The sequence below is a fragment of the Abrus precatorius genome, unplaced genomic scaffold, assembly GCF_003935025.1.
Source record: "Abrus precatorius isolate BTA unplaced genomic scaffold, Abrus_2018 Scaffold1, whole genome shotgun sequence".
Classification (NCBI taxonomy): Eukaryota; Viridiplantae; Streptophyta; class Magnoliopsida; order Fabales; family Fabaceae; genus Abrus; species Abrus precatorius.
In genome coordinates this window covers 5,379,846-5,398,171 of record NW_020874291.1, presented here as the reverse complement: position 1 = coordinate 5,398,171, position 18,326 = coordinate 5,379,846, and the positions used below count along the sequence as shown (strand labels likewise).

Here is an 18,326-nt window from a genome sequence, read left to right as displayed (position 1 = left end):
GATTTATGCAAATCATATGTCTATTTCATATAACTTTTCGGGATCTGTCCAATCCAGACTCCCGCCAATCCTGCTGAGAATCACAGATACCGCCAAATGGCTAAAATAGGAAAAAGGAAAGAGGAAAAAGAGGTGCAACACGAGGACTTCCCAGGAGGTCACCCATCCTAGTACTACTCTCGCCCAAGCACGCTTAACTGCGGAGTTCTGATGGGATCCGGTGCATTAGTGCTGGTATGATCGCACCTGACATGTTCTGCGCGATCAACTCCTATATGAATGCCGAGGGCGAAGCTTGCTCCAACCGGGACCGACCGAGACAGTCAAGACGGATTTACCGTTATCAGGGCAAACCATGCGCCTGCGCAAATTCACCGATAAATACCGCGCAATTCTGGGAGGGCGGAAGGCCGAGCCGATCGGTGTAGAAAGAGGTGAAAAACTGAGGATTTAGCGTCGTAAACTCTGGAGGGACATAACTTTTAGCACAGGACTCGGATTTATGCAAATCATATGTCTATTTCATATAACTTTTCGGGATCTGTCCAATCCAGACTCCCGCCAATCCTGCTGAGAATCACAGATACCGCCAAATGGCTAAAATAGGAAAAAGGAAAGAGGAAAAAGAGGTGCAACACGAGGACTTCCCAGGAGGTCACCCATCCTAGTACTACTCTCGCCCAAGCACGCTTAACTGCGGAGTTCTGATGGGATCCGGTGCATTAGTGCTGGTATGATCGCACCTGACATGTTCTGCGCGATCAACTCCTATATGAATGCCGAGGGCGAAGCTTGCTCCAACCGGGACCGACCGAGACAGTCAAGACGGATTTACCGTTATCAGGGCAAACCATGCGCCTGCGCAAATTCACCGATAAATACCGCGCAATTCTGGGAGGGCGGAAGGCCGAGCCGATCGGTGTAGAAAGAGGTGAAAAACTGAGGATTTAGCGTCGTAAACTCTGGAGGGACATAACTTTTAGCACAGGACTCGGATTTATGCAAATCATATGTCTATTTCATATAACTTTTCGGGATCTGTCCAATCCAGACTCCCGCCAATCCTGCTGAGAATCACAGATACCGCCAAATGGCTAAAATAGGAAAAAGGAAAGAGGAAAAAGAGGTGCAACACGAGGACTTCCCAGGAGGTCACCCATCCTAGTACTACTCTCGCCCAAGCACGCTTAACTGCGGAGTTCTGATGGGATCCGGTGCATTAGTGCTGGTATGATCGCACCTGACATGTTCTGCGCGATCAACTCCTATATGAATGCCGAGGGCGAAGCTTGCTCCAACCGGGACCGACCGAGACAGTCAAGACGGATTTACCGTTATCAGGGCAAACCATGCGCCTGCGCAAATTCACCGATAAATACCGCGCAATTCTGGGAGGGCGGAAGGCCGAGCCGATCGGTGTAGAAAGAGGTGAAAAACTGAGGATTTAGCGTCGTAAACTCTGGAGGGACATAACTTTTAGCACAGGACTCGGATTTATGCAAATCATATGTCTATTTCATATAACTTTTCGGGATCTGTCCAATCCAGACTCCCGCCAATCCTGCTGAGAATCACAGATACCGCCAAATGGCTAAAATAGGAAAAAGGAAAGAGGAAAAAGAGGTGCAACACGAGGACTTCCCAGGAGGTCACCCATCCTAGTACTACTCTCGCCCAAGCACGCTTAACTGCGGAGTTCTGATGGGATCCGGTGCATTAGTGCTGGTATGATCGCACCTGACATGTTCTGCGCGATCAACTCCTATATGAATGCCGAGGGCGAAGCTTGCTCCAACCGGGACCGACCGAGACAGTCAAGACGGATTTACCGTTATCAGGGCAAACCATGCGCCTGCGCAAATTCACCGATAAATACCGCGCAATTCTGGGAGGGCGGAAGGCCGAGCCGATCGGTGTAGAAAGAGGTGAAAAACTGAGGATTTAGCGTCGTAAACTCTGGAGGGACATAACTTTTAGCACAGGACTCGGATTTATGCAAATCATATGTCTATTTCATATAACTTTTCGGGATCTGTCCAATCCAGACTCCCGCCAATCCTGCTGAGAATCACAGATACCGCCAAATGGCTAAAATAGGAAAAAGGAAAGAGGAAAAAGAGGTGCAACACGAGGACTTCCCAGGAGGTCACCCATCCTAGTACTACTCTCGCCCAAGCACGCTTAACTGCGGAGTTCTGATGGGATCCGGTGCATTAGTGCTGGTATGATCGCACCTGACATGTTCTGCGCGATCAACTCCTATATGAATGCCGAGGGCGAAGCTTGCTCCAACCGGGACCGACCGAGACAGTCAAGACGGATTTACCGTTATCAGGGCAAACCATGCGCCTGCGCAAATTCACCGATAAATACCGCGCAATTCTGGGAGGGCGGAAGGCCGAGCCGATCGGTGTAGAAAGAGGTGAAAAACTGAGGATTTAGCGTCGTAAACTCTGGAGGGACATAACTTTTAGCACAGGACTCGGATTTATGCAAATCATATGTCTATTTCATATAACTTTTCGGGATCTGTCCAATCCAGACTCCCGCCAATCCTGCTGAGAATCACAGATACCGCCAAATGGCTAAAATAGGAAAAAGGAAAGAGGAAAAAGAGGTGCAACACGAGGACTTCCCAGGAGGTCACCCATCCTAGTACTACTCTCGCCCAAGCACGCTTAACTGCGGAGTTCTGATGGGATCCGGTGCATTAGTGCTGGTATGATCGCACCTGACATGTTCTGCGCGATCAACTCCTATATGAATGCCGAGGGCGAAGCTTGCTCCAACCGGGACCGACCGAGACAGTCAAGACGGATTTACCGTTATCAGGGCAAACCATGCGCCTGCGCAAATTCACCGATAAATACCGCGCAATTCTGGGAGGGCGGAAGGCCGAGCCGATCGGTGTAGAAAGAGGTGAAAAACTGAGGATTTAGCGTCGTAAACTCTGGAGGGACATAACTTTTAGCACAGGACTCGGATTTATGCAAATCATATGTCTATTTCATATAACTTTTCGGGATCTGTCCAATCCAGACTCCCGCCAATCCTGCTGAGAATCACAGATACCGCCAAATGGCTAAAATAGGAAAAAGGAAAGAGGAAAAAGAGGTGCAACACGAGGACTTCCCAGGAGGTCACCCATCCTAGTACTACTCTCGCCCAAGCACGCTTAACTGCGGAGTTCTGATGGGATCCGGTGCATTAGTGCTGGTATGATCGCACCTGACATGTTCTGCGCGATCAACTCCTATATGAATGCCGAGGGCGAAGCTTGCTCCAACCGGGACCGACCGAGACAGTCAAGACGGATTTACCGTTATCAGGGCAAACCATGCGCCTGCGCAAATTCACCGATAAATACCGCGCAATTCTGGGAGGGCGGAAGGCCGAGCCGATCGGTGTAGAAAGAGGTGAAAAACTGAGGATTTAGCGTCGTAAACTCTGGAGGGACATAACTTTTAGCACAGGACTCGGATTTATGCAAATCATATGTCTATTTCATATAACTTTTCGGGATCTGTCCAATCCAGACTCCCGCCAATCCTGCTGAGAATCACAGATACCGCCAAATGGCTAAAATAGGAAAAAGGAAAGAGGAAAAAGAGGTGCAACACGAGGACTTCCCAGGAGGTCACCCATCCTAGTACTACTCTCGCCCAAGCACGCTTAACTGCGGAGTTCTGATGGGATCCGGTGCATTAGTGCTGGTATGATCGCACCTGACATGTTCTGCGCGATCAACTCCTATATGAATGCCGAGGGCGAAGCTTGCTCCAACCGGGACCGACCGAGACAGTCAAGACGGATTTACCGTTATCAGGGCAAACCATGCGCCTGCGCAAATTCACCGATAAATACCGCGCAATTCTGGGAGGGCGGAAGGCCGAGCCGATCGGTGTAGAAAGAGGTGAAAAACTGAGGATTTAGCGTCGTAAACTCTGGAGGGACATAACTTTTAGCACAGGACTCGGATTTATGCAAATCATATGTCTATTTCATATAACTTTTCGGGATCTGTCCAATCCAGACTCCCGCCAATCCTGCTGAGAATCACAGATACCGCCAAATGGCTAAAATAGGAAAAAGGAAAGAGGAAAAAGAGGTGCAACACGAGGACTTCCCAGGAGGTCACCCATCCTAGTACTACTCTCGCCCAAGCACGCTTAACTGCGGAGTTCTGATGGGATCCGGTGCATTAGTGCTGGTATGATCGCACCTGACATGTTCTGCGCGATCAACTCCTATATGAATGCCGAGGGCGAAGCTTGCTCCAACCGGGACCGACCGAGACAGTCAAGACGGATTTACCGTTATCAGGGCAAACCATGCGCCTGCGCAAATTCACCGATAAATACCGCGCAATTCTGGGAGGGCGGAAGGCCGAGCCGATCGGTGTAGAAAGAGGTGAAAAACTGAGGATTTAGCGTCGTAAACTCTGGAGGGACATAACTTTTAGCACAGGACTCGGATTTATGCAAATCATATGTCTATTTCATATAACTTTTCGGGATCTGTCCAATCCAGACTCCCGCCAATCCTGCTGAGAATCACAGATACCGCCAAATGGCTAAAATAGGAAAAAGGAAAGAGGAAAAAGAGGTGCAACACGAGGACTTCCCAGGAGGTCACCCATCCTAGTACTACTCTCGCCCAAGCACGCTTAACTGCGGAGTTCTGATGGGATCCGGTGCATTAGTGCTGGTATGATCGCACCTGACATGTTCTGCGCGATCAACTCCTATATGAATGCCGAGGGCGAAGCTTGCTCCAACCGGGACCGACCGAGACAGTCAAGACGGATTTACCGTTATCAGGGCAAACCATGCGCCTGCGCAAATTCACCGATAAATACCGCGCAATTCTGGGAGGGCGGAAGGCCGAGCCGATCGGTGTAGAAAGAGGTGAAAAACTGAGGATTTAGCGTCGTAAACTCTGGAGGGACATAACTTTTAGCACAGGACTCGGATTTATGCAAATCATATGTCTATTTCATATAACTTTTCGGGATCTGTCCAATCCAGACTCCCGCCAATCCTGCTGAGAATCACAGATACCGCCAAATGGCTAAAATAGGAAAAAGGAAAGAGGAAAAAGAGGTGCAACACGAGGACTTCCCAGGAGGTCACCCATCCTAGTACTACTCTCGCCCAAGCACGCTTAACTGCGGAGTTCTGATGGGATCCGGTGCATTAGTGCTGGTATGATCGCACCTGACATGTTCTGCGCGATCAACTCCTATATGAATGCCGAGGGCGAAGCTTGCTCCAACCGGGACCGACCGAGACAGTCAAGACGGATTTACCGTTATCAGGGCAAACCATGCGCCTGCGCAAATTCACCGATAAATACCGCGCAATTCTGGGAGGGCGGAAGGCCGAGCCGATCGGTGTAGAAAGAGGTGAAAAACTGAGGATTTAGCGTCGTAAACTCTGGAGGGACATAACTTTTAGCACAGGACTCGGATTTATGCAAATCATATGTCTATTTCATATAACTTTTCGGGATCTGTCCAATCCAGACTCCCGCCAATCCTGCTGAGAATCACAGATACCGCCAAATGGCTAAAATAGGAAAAAGGAAAGAGGAAAAAGAGGTGCAACACGAGGACTTCCCAGGAGGTCACCCATCCTAGTACTACTCTCGCCCAAGCACGCTTAACTGCGGAGTTCTGATGGGATCCGGTGCATTAGTGCTGGTATGATCGCACCTGACATGTTCTGCGCGATCAACTCCTATATGAATGCCGAGGGCGAAGCTTGCTCCAACCGGGACCGACCGAGACAGTCAAGACGGATTTACCGTTATCAGGGCAAACCATGCGCCTGCGCAAATTCACCGATAAATACCGCGCAATTCTGGGAGGGCGGAAGGCCGAGCCGATCGGTGTAGAAAGAGGTGAAAAACTGAGGATTTAGCGTCGTAAACTCTGGAGGGACATAACTTTTAGCACAGGACTCGGATTTATGCAAATCATATGTCTATTTCATATAACTTTTCGGGATCTGTCCAATCCAGACTCCCGCCAATCCTGCTGAGAATCACAGATACCGCCAAATGGCTAAAATAGGAAAAAGGAAAGAGGAAAAAGAGGTGCAACACGAGGACTTCCCAGGAGGTCACCCATCCTAGTACTACTCTCGCCCAAGCACGCTTAACTGCGGAGTTCTGATGGGATCCGGTGCATTAGTGCTGGTATGATCGCACCTGACATGTTCTGCGCGATCAACTCCTATATGAATGCCGAGGGCGAAGCTTGCTCCAACCGGGACCGACCGAGACAGTCAAGACGGATTTACCGTTATCAGGGCAAACCATGCGCCTGCGCAAATTCACCGATAAATACCGCGCAATTCTGGGAGGGCGGAAGGCCGAGCCGATCGGTGTAGAAAGAGGTGAAAAACTGAGGATTTAGCGTCGTAAACTCTGGAGGGACATAACTTTTAGCACAGGACTCGGATTTATGCAAATCATATGTCTATTTCATATAACTTTTCGGGATCTGTCCAATCCAGACTCCCGCCAATCCTGCTGAGAATCACAGATACCGCCAAATGGCTAAAATAGGAAAAAGGAAAGAGGAAAAAGAGGTGCAACACGAGGACTTCCCAGGAGGTCACCCATCCTAGTACTACTCTCGCCCAAGCACGCTTAACTGCGGAGTTCTGATGGGATCCGGTGCATTAGTGCTGGTATGATCGCACCTGACATGTTCTGCGCGATCAACTCCTATATGAATGCCGAGGGCGAAGCTTGCTCCAACCGGGACCGACCGAGACAGTCAAGACGGATTTACCGTTATCAGGGCAAACCATGCGCCTGCGCAAATTCACCGATAAATACCGCGCAATTCTGGGAGGGCGGAAGGCCGAGCCGATCGGTGTAGAAAGAGGTGAAAAACTGAGGATTTAGCGTCGTAAACTCTGGAGGGACATAACTTTTAGCACAGGACTCGGATTTATGCAAATCATATGTCTATTTCATATAACTTTTCGGGATCTGTCCAATCCAGACTCCCGCCAATCCTGCTGAGAATCACAGATACCGCCAAATGGCTAAAATAGGAAAAAGGAAAGAGGAAAAAGAGGTGCAACACGAGGACTTCCCAGGAGGTCACCCATCCTAGTACTACTCTCGCCCAAGCACGCTTAACTGCGGAGTTCTGATGGGATCCGGTGCATTAGTGCTGGTATGATCGCACCTGACATGTTCTGCGCGATCAACTCCTATATGAATGCCGAGGGCGAAGCTTGCTCCAACCGGGACCGACCGAGACAGTCAAGACGGATTTACCGTTATCAGGGCAAACCATGCGCCTGCGCAAATTCACCGATAAATACCGCGCAATTCTGGGAGGGCGGAAGGCCGAGCCGATCGGTGTAGAAAGAGGTGAAAAACTGAGGATTTAGCGTCGTAAACTCTGGAGGGACATAACTTTTAGCACAGGACTCGGATTTATGCAAATCATATGTCTATTTCATATAACTTTTCGGGATCTGTCCAATCCAGACTCCCGCCAATCCTGCTGAGAATCACAGATACCGCCAAATGGCTAAAATAGGAAAAAGGAAAGAGGAAAAAGAGGTGCAACACGAGGACTTCCCAGGAGGTCACCCATCCTAGTACTACTCTCGCCCAAGCACGCTTAACTGCGGAGTTCTGATGGGATCCGGTGCATTAGTGCTGGTATGATCGCACCTGACATGTTCTGCGCGATCAACTCCTATATGAATGCCGAGGGCGAAGCTTGCTCCAACCGGGACCGACCGAGACAGTCAAGACGGATTTACCGTTATCAGGGCAAACCATGCGCCTGCGCAAATTCACCGATAAATACCGCGCAATTCTGGGAGGGCGGAAGGCCGAGCCGATCGGTGTAGAAAGAGGTGAAAAACTGAGGATTTAGCGTCGTAAACTCTGGAGGGACATAACTTTTAGCACAGGACTCGGATTTATGCAAATCATATGTCTATTTCATATAACTTTTCGGGATCTGTCCAATCCAGACTCCCGCCAATCCTGCTGAGAATCACAGATACCGCCAAATGGCTAAAATAGGAAAAAGGAAAGAGGAAAAAGAGGTGCAACACGAGGACTTCCCAGGAGGTCACCCATCCTAGTACTACTCTCGCCCAAGCACGCTTAACTGCGGAGTTCTGATGGGATCCGGTGCATTAGTGCTGGTATGATCGCACCTGACATGTTCTGCGCGATCAACTCCTATATGAATGCCGAGGGCGAAGCTTGCTCCAACCGGGACCGACCGAGACAGTCAAGACGGATTTACCGTTATCAGGGCAAACCATGCGCCTGCGCAAATTCACCGATAAATACCGCGCAATTCTGGGAGGGCGGAAGGCCGAGCCGATCGGTGTAGAAAGAGGTGAAAAACTGAGGATTTAGCGTCGTAAACTCTGGAGGGACATAACTTTTAGCACAGGACTCGGATTTATGCAAATCATATGTCTATTTCATATAACTTTTCGGGATCTGTCCAATCCAGACTCCCGCCAATCCTGCTGAGAATCACAGATACCGCCAAATGGCTAAAATAGGAAAAAGGAAAGAGGAAAAAGAGGTGCAACACGAGGACTTCCCAGGAGGTCACCCATCCTAGTACTACTCTCGCCCAAGCACGCTTAACTGCGGAGTTCTGATGGGATCCGGTGCATTAGTGCTGGTATGATCGCACCTGACATGTTCTGCGCGATCAACTCCTATATGAATGCCGAGGGCGAAGCTTGCTCCAACCGGGACCGACCGAGACAGTCAAGACGGATTTACCGTTATCAGGGCAAACCATGCGCCTGCGCAAATTCACCGATAAATACCGCGCAATTCTGGGAGGGCGGAAGGCCGAGCCGATCGGTGTAGAAAGAGGTGAAAAACTGAGGATTTAGCGTCGTAAACTCTGGAGGGACATAACTTTTAGCACAGGACTCGGATTTATGCAAATCATATGTCTATTTCATATAACTTTTCGGGATCTGTCCAATCCAGACTCCCGCCAATCCTGCTGAGAATCACAGATACCGCCAAATGGCTAAAATAGGAAAAAGGAAAGAGGAAAAAGAGGTGCAACACGAGGACTTCCCAGGAGGTCACCCATCCTAGTACTACTCTCGCCCAAGCACGCTTAACTGCGGAGTTCTGATGGGATCCGGTGCATTAGTGCTGGTATGATCGCACCTGACATGTTCTGCGCGATCAACTCCTATATGAATGCCGAGGGCGAAGCTTGCTCCAACCGGGACCGACCGAGACAGTCAAGACGGATTTACCGTTATCAGGGCAAACCATGCGCCTGCGCAAATTCACCGATAAATACCGCGCAATTCTGGGAGGGCGGAAGGCCGAGCCGATCGGTGTAGAAAGAGGTGAAAAACTGAGGATTTAGCGTCGTAAACTCTGGAGGGACATAACTTTTAGCACAGGACTCGGATTTATGCAAATCATATGTCTATTTCATATAACTTTTCGGGATCTGTCCAATCCAGACTCCCGCCAATCCTGCTGAGAATCACAGATACCGCCAAATGGCTAAAATAGGAAAAAGGAAAGAGGAAAAAGAGGTGCAACACGAGGACTTCCCAGGAGGTCACCCATCCTAGTACTACTCTCGCCCAAGCACGCTTAACTGCGGAGTTCTGATGGGATCCGGTGCATTAGTGCTGGTATGATCGCACCTGACATGTTCTGCGCGATCAACTCCTATATGAATGCCGAGGGCGAAGCTTGCTCCAACCGGGACCGACCGAGACAGTCAAGACGGATTTACCGTTATCAGGGCAAACCATGCGCCTGCGCAAATTCACCGATAAATACCGCGCAATTCTGGGAGGGCGGAAGGCCGAGCCGATCGGTGTAGAAAGAGGTGAAAAACTGAGGATTTAGCGTCGTAAACTCTGGAGGGACATAACTTTTAGCACAGGACTCGGATTTATGCAAATCATATGTCTATTTCATATAACTTTTCGGGATCTGTCCAATCCAGACTCCCGCCAATCCTGCTGAGAATCACAGATACCGCCAAATGGCTAAAATAGGAAAAAGGAAAGAGGAAAAAGAGGTGCAACACGAGGACTTCCCAGGAGGTCACCCATCCTAGTACTACTCTCGCCCAAGCACGCTTAACTGCGGAGTTCTGATGGGATCCGGTGCATTAGTGCTGGTATGATCGCACCTGACATGTTCTGCGCGATCAACTCCTATATGAATGCCGAGGGCGAAGCTTGCTCCAACCGGGACCGACCGAGACAGTCAAGACGGATTTACCGTTATCAGGGCAAACCATGCGCCTGCGCAAATTCACCGATAAATACCGCGCAATTCTGGGAGGGCGGAAGGCCGAGCCGATCGGTGTAGAAAGAGGTGAAAAACTGAGGATTTAGCGTCGTAAACTCTGGAGGGACATAACTTTTAGCACAGGACTCGGATTTATGCAAATCATATGTCTATTTCATATAACTTTTCGGGATCTGTCCAATCCAGACTCCCGCCAATCCTGCTGAGAATCACAGATACCGCCAAATGGCTAAAATAGGAAAAAGGAAAGAGGAAAAAGAGGTGCAACACGAGGACTTCCCAGGAGGTCACCCATCCTAGTACTACTCTCGCCCAAGCACGCTTAACTGCGGAGTTCTGATGGGATCCGGTGCATTAGTGCTGGTATGATCGCACCTGACATGTTCTGCGCGATCAACTCCTATATGAATGCCGAGGGCGAAGCTTGCTCCAACCGGGACCGACCGAGACAGTCAAGACGGATTTACCGTTATCAGGGCAAACCATGCGCCTGCGCAAATTCACCGATAAATACCGCGCAATTCTGGGAGGGCGGAAGGCCGAGCCGATCGGTGTAGAAAGAGGTGAAAAACTGAGGATTTAGCGTCGTAAACTCTGGAGGGACATAACTTTTAGCACAGGACTCGGATTTATGCAAATCATATGTCTATTTCATATAACTTTTCGGGATCTGTCCAATCCAGACTCCCGCCAATCCTGCTGAGAATCACAGATACCGCCAAATGGCTAAAATAGGAAAAAGGAAAGAGGAAAAAGAGGTGCAACACGAGGACTTCCCAGGAGGTCACCCATCCTAGTACTACTCTCGCCCAAGCACGCTTAACTGCGGAGTTCTGATGGGATCCGGTGCATTAGTGCTGGTATGATCGCACCTGACATGTTCTGCGCGATCAACTCCTATATGAATGCCGAGGGCGAAGCTTGCTCCAACCGGGACCGACCGAGACAGTCAAGACGGATTTACCGTTATCAGGGCAAACCATGCGCCTGCGCAAATTCACCGATAAATACCGCGCAATTCTGGGAGGGCGGAAGGCCGAGCCGATCGGTGTAGAAAGAGGTGAAAAACTGAGGATTTAGCGTCGTAAACTCTGGAGGGACATAACTTTTAGCACAGGACTCGGATTTATGCAAATCATATGTCTATTTCATATAACTTTTCGGGATCTGTCCAATCCAGACTCCCGCCAATCCTGCTGAGAATCACAGATACCGCCAAATGGCTAAAATAGGAAAAAGGAAAGAGGAAAAAGAGGTGCAACACGAGGACTTCCCAGGAGGTCACCCATCCTAGTACTACTCTCGCCCAAGCACGCTTAACTGCGGAGTTCTGATGGGATCCGGTGCATTAGTGCTGGTATGATCGCACCTGACATGTTCTGCGCGATCAACTCCTATATGAATGCCGAGGGCGAAGCTTGCTCCAACCGGGACCGACCGAGACAGTCAAGACGGATTTACCGTTATCAGGGCAAACCATGCGCCTGCGCAAATTCACCGATAAATACCGCGCAATTCTGGGAGGGCGGAAGGCCGAGCCGATCGGTGTAGAAAGAGGTGAAAAACTGAGGATTTAGCGTCGTAAACTCTGGAGGGACATAACTTTTAGCACAGGACTCGGATTTATGCAAATCATATGTCTATTTCATATAACTTTTCGGGATCTGTCCAATCCAGACTCCCGCCAATCCTGCTGAGAATCACAGATACCGCCAAATGGCTAAAATAGGAAAAAGGAAAGAGGAAAAAGAGGTGCAACACGAGGACTTCCCAGGAGGTCACCCATCCTAGTACTACTCTCGCCCAAGCACGCTTAACTGCGGAGTTCTGATGGGATCCGGTGCATTAGTGCTGGTATGATCGCACCTGACATGTTCTGCGCGATCAACTCCTATATGAATGCCGAGGGCGAAGCTTGCTCCAACCGGGACCGACCGAGACAGTCAAGACGGATTTACCGTTATCAGGGCAAACCATGCGCCTGCGCAAATTCACCGATAAATACCGCGCAATTCTGGGAGGGCGGAAGGCCGAGCCGATCGGTGTAGAAAGAGGTGAAAAACTGAGGATTTAGCGTCGTAAACTCTGGAGGGACATAACTTTTAGCACAGGACTCGGATTTATGCAAATCATATGTCTATTTCATATAACTTTTCGGGATCTGTCCAATCCAGACTCCCGCCAATCCTGCTGAGAATCACAGATACCGCCAAATGGCTAAAATAGGAAAAAGGAAAGAGGAAAAAGAGGTGCAACACGAGGACTTCCCAGGAGGTCACCCATCCTAGTACTACTCTCGCCCAAGCACGCTTAACTGCGGAGTTCTGATGGGATCCGGTGCATTAGTGCTGGTATGATCGCACCTGACATGTTCTGCGCGATCAACTCCTATATGAATGCCGAGGGCGAAGCTTGCTCCAACCGGGACCGACCGAGACAGTCAAGACGGATTTACCGTTATCAGGGCAAACCATGCGCCTGCGCAAATTCACCGATAAATACCGCGCAATTCTGGGAGGGCGGAAGGCCGAGCCGATCGGTGTAGAAAGAGGTGAAAAACTGAGGATTTAGCGTCGTAAACTCTGGAGGGACATAACTTTTAGCACAGGACTCGGATTTATGCAAATCATATGTCTATTTCATATAACTTTTCGGGATCTGTCCAATCCAGACTCCCGCCAATCCTGCTGAGAATCACAGATACCGCCAAATGGCTAAAATAGGAAAAAGGAAAGAGGAAAAAGAGGTGCAACACGAGGACTTCCCAGGAGGTCACCCATCCTAGTACTACTCTCGCCCAAGCACGCTTAACTGCGGAGTTCTGATGGGATCCGGTGCATTAGTGCTGGTATGATCGCACCTGACATGTTCTGCGCGATCAACTCCTATATGAATGCCGAGGGCGAAGCTTGCTCCAACCGGGACCGACCGAGACAGTCAAGACGGATTTACCGTTATCAGGGCAAACCATGCGCCTGCGCAAATTCACCGATAAATACCGCGCAATTCTGGGAGGGCGGAAGGCCGAGCCGATCGGTGTAGAAAGAGGTGAAAAACTGAGGATTTAGCGTCGTAAACTCTGGAGGGACATAACTTTTAGCACAGGACTCGGATTTATGCAAATCATATGTCTATTTCATATAACTTTTCGGGATCTGTCCAATCCAGACTCCCGCCAATCCTGCTGAGAATCACAGATACCGCCAAATGGCTAAAATAGGAAAAAGGAAAGAGGAAAAAGAGGTGCAACACGAGGACTTCCCAGGAGGTCACCCATCCTAGTACTACTCTCGCCCAAGCACGCTTAACTGCGGAGTTCTGATGGGATCCGGTGCATTAGTGCTGGTATGATCGCACCTGACATGTTCTGCGCGATCAACTCCTATATGAATGCCGAGGGCGAAGCTTGCTCCAACCGGGACCGACCGAGACAGTCAAGACGGATTTACCGTTATCAGGGCAAACCATGCGCCTGCGCAAATTCACCGATAAATACCGCGCAATTCTGGGAGGGCGGAAGGCCGAGCCGATCGGTGTAGAAAGAGGTGAAAAACTGAGGATTTAGCGTCGTAAACTCTGGAGGGACATAACTTTTAGCACAGGACTCGGATTTATGCAAATCATATGTCTATTTCATATAACTTTTCGGGATCTGTCCAATCCAGACTCCCGCCAATCCTGCTGAGAATCACAGATACCGCCAAATGGCTAAAATAGGAAAAAGGAAAGAGGAAAAAGAGGTGCAACACGAGGACTTCCCAGGAGGTCACCCATCCTAGTACTACTCTCGCCCAAGCACGCTTAACTGCGGAGTTCTGATGGGATCCGGTGCATTAGTGCTGGTATGATCGCACCTGACATGTTCTGCGCGATCAACTCCTATATGAATGCCGAGGGCGAAGCTTGCTCCAACCGGGACCGACCGAGACAGTCAAGACGGATTTACCGTTATCAGGGCAAACCATGCGCCTGCGCAAATTCACCGATAAATACCGCGCAATTCTGGGAGGGCGGAAGGCCGAGCCGATCGGTGTAGAAAGAGGTGAAAAACTGAGGATTTAGCGTCGTAAACTCTGGAGGGACATAACTTTTAGCACAGGACTCGGATTTATGCAAATCATATGTCTATTTCATATAACTTTTCGGGATCTGTCCAATCCAGACTCCCGCCAATCCTGCTGAGAATCACAGATACCGCCAAATGGCTAAAATAGGAAAAAGGAAAGAGGAAAAAGAGGTGCAACACGAGGACTTCCCAGGAGGTCACCCATCCTAGTACTACTCTCGCCCAAGCACGCTTAACTGCGGAGTTCTGATGGATCCGGTGCATTAGTGCTGGTATGATCGCACCTGACATGTTCTGCCGATCAACTCCTATATGAATGCCGAGGCAAGCTTGCTCCAACCGGACCGACCGACACAGACATTACCTTATCACAACCTCGCCAAACACATAAATACCGCATTCTGAGGCAACCAGCGAGAAAGAGGAAAACGAGGATCTCGAAACTGAGGACATAAAGCAAACTCGGATAGCAAATCATACATTCATATAACTTTCGGATCTGCCAATCAGACTTCAATGCGGAACACGATACCGCGACAGAATTGCATATTACTGCATTAGCAGTCCTAATCCTTACATTGATGCCGAGGGCGAAGCTTGCTCCAACCGGGACCGACCGAGACAGTCAAGACGGATTTACCGTTATCAGGGCAAACCATGCGCCTGCGCAAATTCACCGATAAATACCGCGCAATTCTGGGAGGGCGGAAGGCCGAGCCGATCGGTGTAGAAAGAGGTGAAAAACTGAGGATTTAGCGTCGTAAACTCTGGAGGGACATAACTTTTAGCACAGGACTCGGATTTATGCAAATCATATGTCTATTTCATATAACTTTTCGGATCTGTCCAATCCAGACTCCCGCCAATCCTGCTGAGAATCACAGATACCGCCAAATGGCTAAAATAGGAAAAAGGAAAGAGGAAAAAGAGGTGCAACACGAGGACTTCCCAGGAGGTCACCCATCCTAGTACTACTCTCGCCCAAGCACGCTTAACTGCGGAGTTCTGATGGGATCCGGTGCATTAGTGCTGGTATGATCGCACCTGACATGTTCTGCGCGATCAACTCCTATATGAATGCCGAGGGCGAAGCTTGCTCCAACCGGGACCGACCGAGACAGTCAAGACGGATTTACCGTTATCAGGGCAAACCATGCGCCTGCGCAAATTCACCGATAAATACCGCGCAATTCTGGGAGGGCGGAAGGCCGAGCCGATCGGTTGTAGAAAGAGGTGAAAACTGAGGATTTAGCGTCGTAAACTCTGGAGGGACATAACTTTTAGCACAGGACTCGGATTTATGCAAATCATATGTCTATTTCATATAACTTTTCGGGATCTGTCCAATCCAGACTCCCGCCAATCCTGCTGAGAATCACAGATACCGCCAAATGGCTAAAATAGGAAAAAGGAAAGAGGAAAAAGAGGTGCAACACGAGGACTTCCCAGGAGGTCACCCATCCTAGTACTACTCTCGCCCAAGCACGCTTAACTGCGGAGTTCTGATGGGATCCGGTGCATTAGTGTGGTATGATCGCACCTGACATGTTCTGCGCGATCAACTCCTATATGAATGCCGAGGGCGAAGCTTGCTCCAACCGGACCGACCGAGACAGTCAAGACGGATTACCGTTATCAGGGCAAACCATGCGCCTGCGCAAATTCACCGATAAATACCGCGCAATTCTGGAGGCGGAAGGCCGAGCCGATCGGTGTAGAAAGAGGTGAAAACTGAGGATTTAGCTCGTAAACTCTGGAGGGACATAACTTTAGCACAGGACTCGATTTATGCAAATCATATGTCTATTCATATAACTTTCGGATCTGTCCAATCCAGACTCCCGCCAATCCTGCTGAGAATCACAGATACCGCCAAATGGCTAAATAGGAAAAGGAAGAGGAAAAAGAGGTGCAACACGAGGACTTCCCAGGAGGTCACCCATCTAGTACTACTCTCGCCCAAGCACGCTTAACTGCGGAGTTCTGATGGGATCCGGTGCATTAGTGCTGGTATGATCGCACCTGACATGTTCTGCCGATCAACTCCTATATGAATGCGAGGGCGAAGCTTGCTCCAACCGGGACCACCGAGACAGTCAAGACGGATTTACCGTTATCAGGGAAACCATGCGCCTGCGCAAATTCACCGATAAATACCGCGCAATTCTGGGAGGCGGAAGGCCGAGCCGATCGGTTGTAGAAAGAGGTGAAAACTGAGGATTTAGCGTCGTAAACTCTGGAGGGACATAACTTTTAGCACAGGACTCGATTTATGCAAATCATATGTCTATTTCATATAACTTTCGGGATCTGTCCAATCCAGACTCCCGCCAATCCTGCTGAGAATCACAGATACCGCCAAATGGCTAAAATAGGAAAAGGAAAGAGGAAAAGAGGTGCAACACGAGGACTTCCCAGGAGGTCACCCATCCTAGTACTACTCTCGCCCAAGCACGCTTAACTGCGGAGTTCTGATGGGATCCGGTGCATTAGTGCTGGTATGATCGCACCTGACATGTTCTGCCGCGATCAACTCCTATATGAATGCCGGAGGGCGAAGCTTGCTCCAACCGGGACCGACCGAGACAGTCAAGACGGATTTACCGTTATCAGGGCAAACCATGCGCCTGCGCAAATTCACCGATAAATACCGCGCAATTCTGGGAGGGCGGAAGGCCGAGCCGATCGGTGTAGAAAGAGGTGAAAAACTGAGGATTTAGCGTCGTAAACTCTGGAGGGACATAACTTTTAGCACAGGACTCGGATTTATGCAAATCATATGTCTATTTCATATAACTTTTCGGGATCTGTCCAATCCAGACTCCCGCCAATCCTGCTGAGAATCACAGATACCGCCAAATGGCTAAAATAGGAAAAAGGAAAGAGGAAAAAGAGGTGCAACACGAGGACTTCCAGGAGGTCACCCATCCTAGTACTACTCTCGCCCAAGCACGCTTAACTGCGGAGTTCTGATGGGATCCGGTGCATTAGTGCTGGTATGATCGCACCTGACATGTCTCGCGCGATCAACTCCTATATGAATGCCGAGGGCGAAGCTTGCTCCAACCGGGACCGACCGAGACAGTCAAGACGGATTTACCGTTATCAGGGCAACCATGCGCCTGCGCAAATTCACCGATAAATACCGCGCAATTCTGGAGGGCGGAAGGCCGAGCCGATCGGTGTAGAAAGAGGTGAAAAACTGAGGATTTAGCGTCGTAAACTCTGGAGGGACATAACTTTTTAGCACAGGACTCGGATTTATGCAAATCATATGTCTATTTCATATAACTTTTCGGGATCTGTCCAATCCAGACTCCCGCCAATCCTGCTGAGAATCACAGATACCGCCAAATGGCTAAAATAGGAAAAAGGAAAGAGGAAAAAGAGGTGCAACACGAGGACTTCCCAGGAGGTCACCCATCCTAGTACTACTCTCGCCCAAGCACGCTTAACTGCGGAGTTCTGATGGGATCCGGTGCATTAGTGCTGGTATGATCGCACCCTGACATGTTCTGCGCGATCAACTCCTATATGAATGCCGAGGGGAAGCTTGCTCCAACCGGGGACCGACCGAGACAGTCAAGACGGATTTACCGTTATCAGGGCAAACCATGCGCCTGCGCAAATTCACCGATAAATACCGCGCAATTCTGGGAGGGCGGAAGGCCGAGCCGATCGGTGTTGAGAAAGAGGTGAAAAACTGAGGATTTAGCGTCGTAAACTCTGGAGGGACATAACTTTTAGCACAGGACTCGGATTTATGCAAATCATATGTCTATTTCATATAACTTTTCGGGATCTGTCCAATCCAGACTCCCGCCAATCCTGCTGAGAATCACAGATACCGCCAAATGGCTAAAATAGGAAAAAGGAAAGAGGAAAAAGAGGTGCAACAATTGAGTACAGCAAGTATAATTGAATCACCACCCTTGTGGATCTCTCTCTTTTT

General features: G+C 49.5%; 36 non-coding genes across 36 annotated transcripts; all 36 read right to left on the bottom strand.

Moving 5' to 3' along the window:
• Positions 1-129: 129 nt before the first annotated feature.
• Positions 130-248, bottom strand: LOC113861179. Its single transcript, XR_003504140.1, has one exon. It is a non-coding gene; the product is annotated as a 5S ribosomal RNA (ribosomal RNA).
• A 378-nt stretch (positions 249-626) lies between these two features.
• LOC113861121 lies at positions 627-745 on the bottom strand. Its single transcript, XR_003504118.1, has one exon. It is a non-coding gene; the product is annotated as a 5S ribosomal RNA (ribosomal RNA).
• Positions 746-1,123: 378 nt separating this feature from the next.
• LOC113861059 lies at positions 1,124-1,242 on the bottom strand. Its single transcript, XR_003504105.1, has one exon. It is a non-coding gene; the product is annotated as a 5S ribosomal RNA (ribosomal RNA).
• A 378-nt stretch (positions 1,243-1,620) lies between these two features.
• On the bottom strand, positions 1,621-1,739 carry LOC113860991. The gene has a single exon (XR_003504094.1). It is a non-coding gene; the product is annotated as a 5S ribosomal RNA (ribosomal RNA).
• Positions 1,740-2,117: 378 nt separating this feature from the next.
• Positions 2,118-2,236, bottom strand: LOC113860935. Its single transcript, XR_003504079.1, has one exon. It is a non-coding gene; the product is annotated as a 5S ribosomal RNA (ribosomal RNA).
• Positions 2,237-2,614: 378 nt separating this feature from the next.
• On the bottom strand, positions 2,615-2,733 carry LOC113860880. The gene has a single exon (XR_003504067.1). It is a non-coding gene; the product is annotated as a 5S ribosomal RNA (ribosomal RNA).
• Positions 2,734-3,111: 378 nt separating this feature from the next.
• LOC113860819 lies at positions 3,112-3,230 on the bottom strand. Its single transcript, XR_003504051.1, has one exon. It is a non-coding gene; the product is annotated as a 5S ribosomal RNA (ribosomal RNA).
• Positions 3,231-3,608: 378 nt separating this feature from the next.
• On the bottom strand, positions 3,609-3,727 carry LOC113860752. Its single transcript, XR_003504038.1, has one exon. It is a non-coding gene; the product is annotated as a 5S ribosomal RNA (ribosomal RNA).
• Positions 3,728-4,105: 378 nt separating this feature from the next.
• On the bottom strand, positions 4,106-4,224 carry LOC113860693. The gene has a single exon (XR_003504021.1). It is a non-coding gene; the product is annotated as a 5S ribosomal RNA (ribosomal RNA).
• A 378-nt stretch (positions 4,225-4,602) lies between these two features.
• LOC113860644 lies at positions 4,603-4,721 on the bottom strand. The gene has a single exon (XR_003503994.1). It is a non-coding gene; the product is annotated as a 5S ribosomal RNA (ribosomal RNA).
• A 378-nt stretch (positions 4,722-5,099) lies between these two features.
• Positions 5,100-5,218, bottom strand: LOC113860592. The gene has a single exon (XR_003503976.1). It is a non-coding gene; the product is annotated as a 5S ribosomal RNA (ribosomal RNA).
• A 378-nt stretch (positions 5,219-5,596) lies between these two features.
• Positions 5,597-5,715, bottom strand: LOC113860516. Its single transcript, XR_003503957.1, has one exon. It is a non-coding gene; the product is annotated as a 5S ribosomal RNA (ribosomal RNA).
• A 378-nt stretch (positions 5,716-6,093) lies between these two features.
• Positions 6,094-6,212, bottom strand: LOC113860394. The gene has a single exon (XR_003503851.1). It is a non-coding gene; the product is annotated as a 5S ribosomal RNA (ribosomal RNA).
• A 378-nt stretch (positions 6,213-6,590) lies between these two features.
• Positions 6,591-6,709, bottom strand: LOC113860272. Its single transcript, XR_003503732.1, has one exon. It is a non-coding gene; the product is annotated as a 5S ribosomal RNA (ribosomal RNA).
• A 378-nt stretch (positions 6,710-7,087) lies between these two features.
• Positions 7,088-7,206, bottom strand: LOC113860215. Its single transcript, XR_003503699.1, has one exon. It is a non-coding gene; the product is annotated as a 5S ribosomal RNA (ribosomal RNA).
• A 378-nt stretch (positions 7,207-7,584) lies between these two features.
• Positions 7,585-7,703, bottom strand: LOC113860162. The gene has a single exon (XR_003503685.1). It is a non-coding gene; the product is annotated as a 5S ribosomal RNA (ribosomal RNA).
• Positions 7,704-8,081: 378 nt separating this feature from the next.
• On the bottom strand, positions 8,082-8,200 carry LOC113860100. Its single transcript, XR_003503664.1, has one exon. It is a non-coding gene; the product is annotated as a 5S ribosomal RNA (ribosomal RNA).
• A 378-nt stretch (positions 8,201-8,578) lies between these two features.
• Positions 8,579-8,697, bottom strand: LOC113860035. The gene has a single exon (XR_003503653.1). It is a non-coding gene; the product is annotated as a 5S ribosomal RNA (ribosomal RNA).
• A 378-nt stretch (positions 8,698-9,075) lies between these two features.
• On the bottom strand, positions 9,076-9,194 carry LOC113859958. Its single transcript, XR_003503642.1, has one exon. It is a non-coding gene; the product is annotated as a 5S ribosomal RNA (ribosomal RNA).
• A 378-nt stretch (positions 9,195-9,572) lies between these two features.
• LOC113859882 lies at positions 9,573-9,691 on the bottom strand. The gene has a single exon (XR_003503631.1). It is a non-coding gene; the product is annotated as a 5S ribosomal RNA (ribosomal RNA).
• A 378-nt stretch (positions 9,692-10,069) lies between these two features.
• Positions 10,070-10,188, bottom strand: LOC113859808. The gene has a single exon (XR_003503620.1). It is a non-coding gene; the product is annotated as a 5S ribosomal RNA (ribosomal RNA).
• A 378-nt stretch (positions 10,189-10,566) lies between these two features.
• Positions 10,567-10,685, bottom strand: LOC113859743. Its single transcript, XR_003503609.1, has one exon. It is a non-coding gene; the product is annotated as a 5S ribosomal RNA (ribosomal RNA).
• A 378-nt stretch (positions 10,686-11,063) lies between these two features.
• Positions 11,064-11,182, bottom strand: LOC113859664. Its single transcript, XR_003503598.1, has one exon. It is a non-coding gene; the product is annotated as a 5S ribosomal RNA (ribosomal RNA).
• A 378-nt stretch (positions 11,183-11,560) lies between these two features.
• Positions 11,561-11,679, bottom strand: LOC113859599. Its single transcript, XR_003503587.1, has one exon. It is a non-coding gene; the product is annotated as a 5S ribosomal RNA (ribosomal RNA).
• Positions 11,680-12,057: 378 nt separating this feature from the next.
• On the bottom strand, positions 12,058-12,176 carry LOC113859238. The gene has a single exon (XR_003503527.1). It is a non-coding gene; the product is annotated as a 5S ribosomal RNA (ribosomal RNA).
• A 378-nt stretch (positions 12,177-12,554) lies between these two features.
• Positions 12,555-12,673, bottom strand: LOC113858745. The gene has a single exon (XR_003503430.1). It is a non-coding gene; the product is annotated as a 5S ribosomal RNA (ribosomal RNA).
• Positions 12,674-13,051: 378 nt separating this feature from the next.
• On the bottom strand, positions 13,052-13,170 carry LOC113861931. The gene has a single exon (XR_003504383.1). It is a non-coding gene; the product is annotated as a 5S ribosomal RNA (ribosomal RNA).
• A 378-nt stretch (positions 13,171-13,548) lies between these two features.
• On the bottom strand, positions 13,549-13,667 carry LOC113861411. Its single transcript, XR_003504218.1, has one exon. It is a non-coding gene; the product is annotated as a 5S ribosomal RNA (ribosomal RNA).
• A 378-nt stretch (positions 13,668-14,045) lies between these two features.
• LOC113860852 lies at positions 14,046-14,164 on the bottom strand. Its single transcript, XR_003504057.1, has one exon. It is a non-coding gene; the product is annotated as a 5S ribosomal RNA (ribosomal RNA).
• Positions 14,165-14,542: 378 nt separating this feature from the next.
• Positions 14,543-14,660, bottom strand: LOC113860765. The gene has a single exon (XR_003504041.1). It is a non-coding gene; the product is annotated as a 5S ribosomal RNA (ribosomal RNA).
• A 641-nt stretch (positions 14,661-15,301) lies between these two features.
• LOC113860128 lies at positions 15,302-15,420 on the bottom strand. Its single transcript, XR_003503672.1, has one exon. It is a non-coding gene; the product is annotated as a 5S ribosomal RNA (ribosomal RNA).
• Positions 15,421-15,798: 378 nt separating this feature from the next.
• Positions 15,799-15,916, bottom strand: LOC113860791. The gene has a single exon (XR_003504046.1). It is a non-coding gene; the product is annotated as a 5S ribosomal RNA (ribosomal RNA).
• A 364-nt stretch (positions 15,917-16,280) lies between these two features.
• LOC113860683 lies at positions 16,281-16,398 on the bottom strand. The gene has a single exon (XR_003504013.1). It is a non-coding gene; the product is annotated as a 5S ribosomal RNA (ribosomal RNA).
• Positions 16,399-16,767: 369 nt separating this feature from the next.
• On the bottom strand, positions 16,768-16,886 carry LOC113858417. The gene has a single exon (XR_003503352.1). It is a non-coding gene; the product is annotated as a 5S ribosomal RNA (ribosomal RNA).
• A 380-nt stretch (positions 16,887-17,266) lies between these two features.
• LOC113860690 lies at positions 17,267-17,384 on the bottom strand. Its single transcript, XR_003504014.1, has one exon. It is a non-coding gene; the product is annotated as a 5S ribosomal RNA (ribosomal RNA).
• A 377-nt stretch (positions 17,385-17,761) lies between these two features.
• On the bottom strand, positions 17,762-17,880 carry LOC113860623. Its single transcript, XR_003503987.1, has one exon. It is a non-coding gene; the product is annotated as a 5S ribosomal RNA (ribosomal RNA).
• Positions 17,881-18,326: the final 446 nt, after the last annotated feature.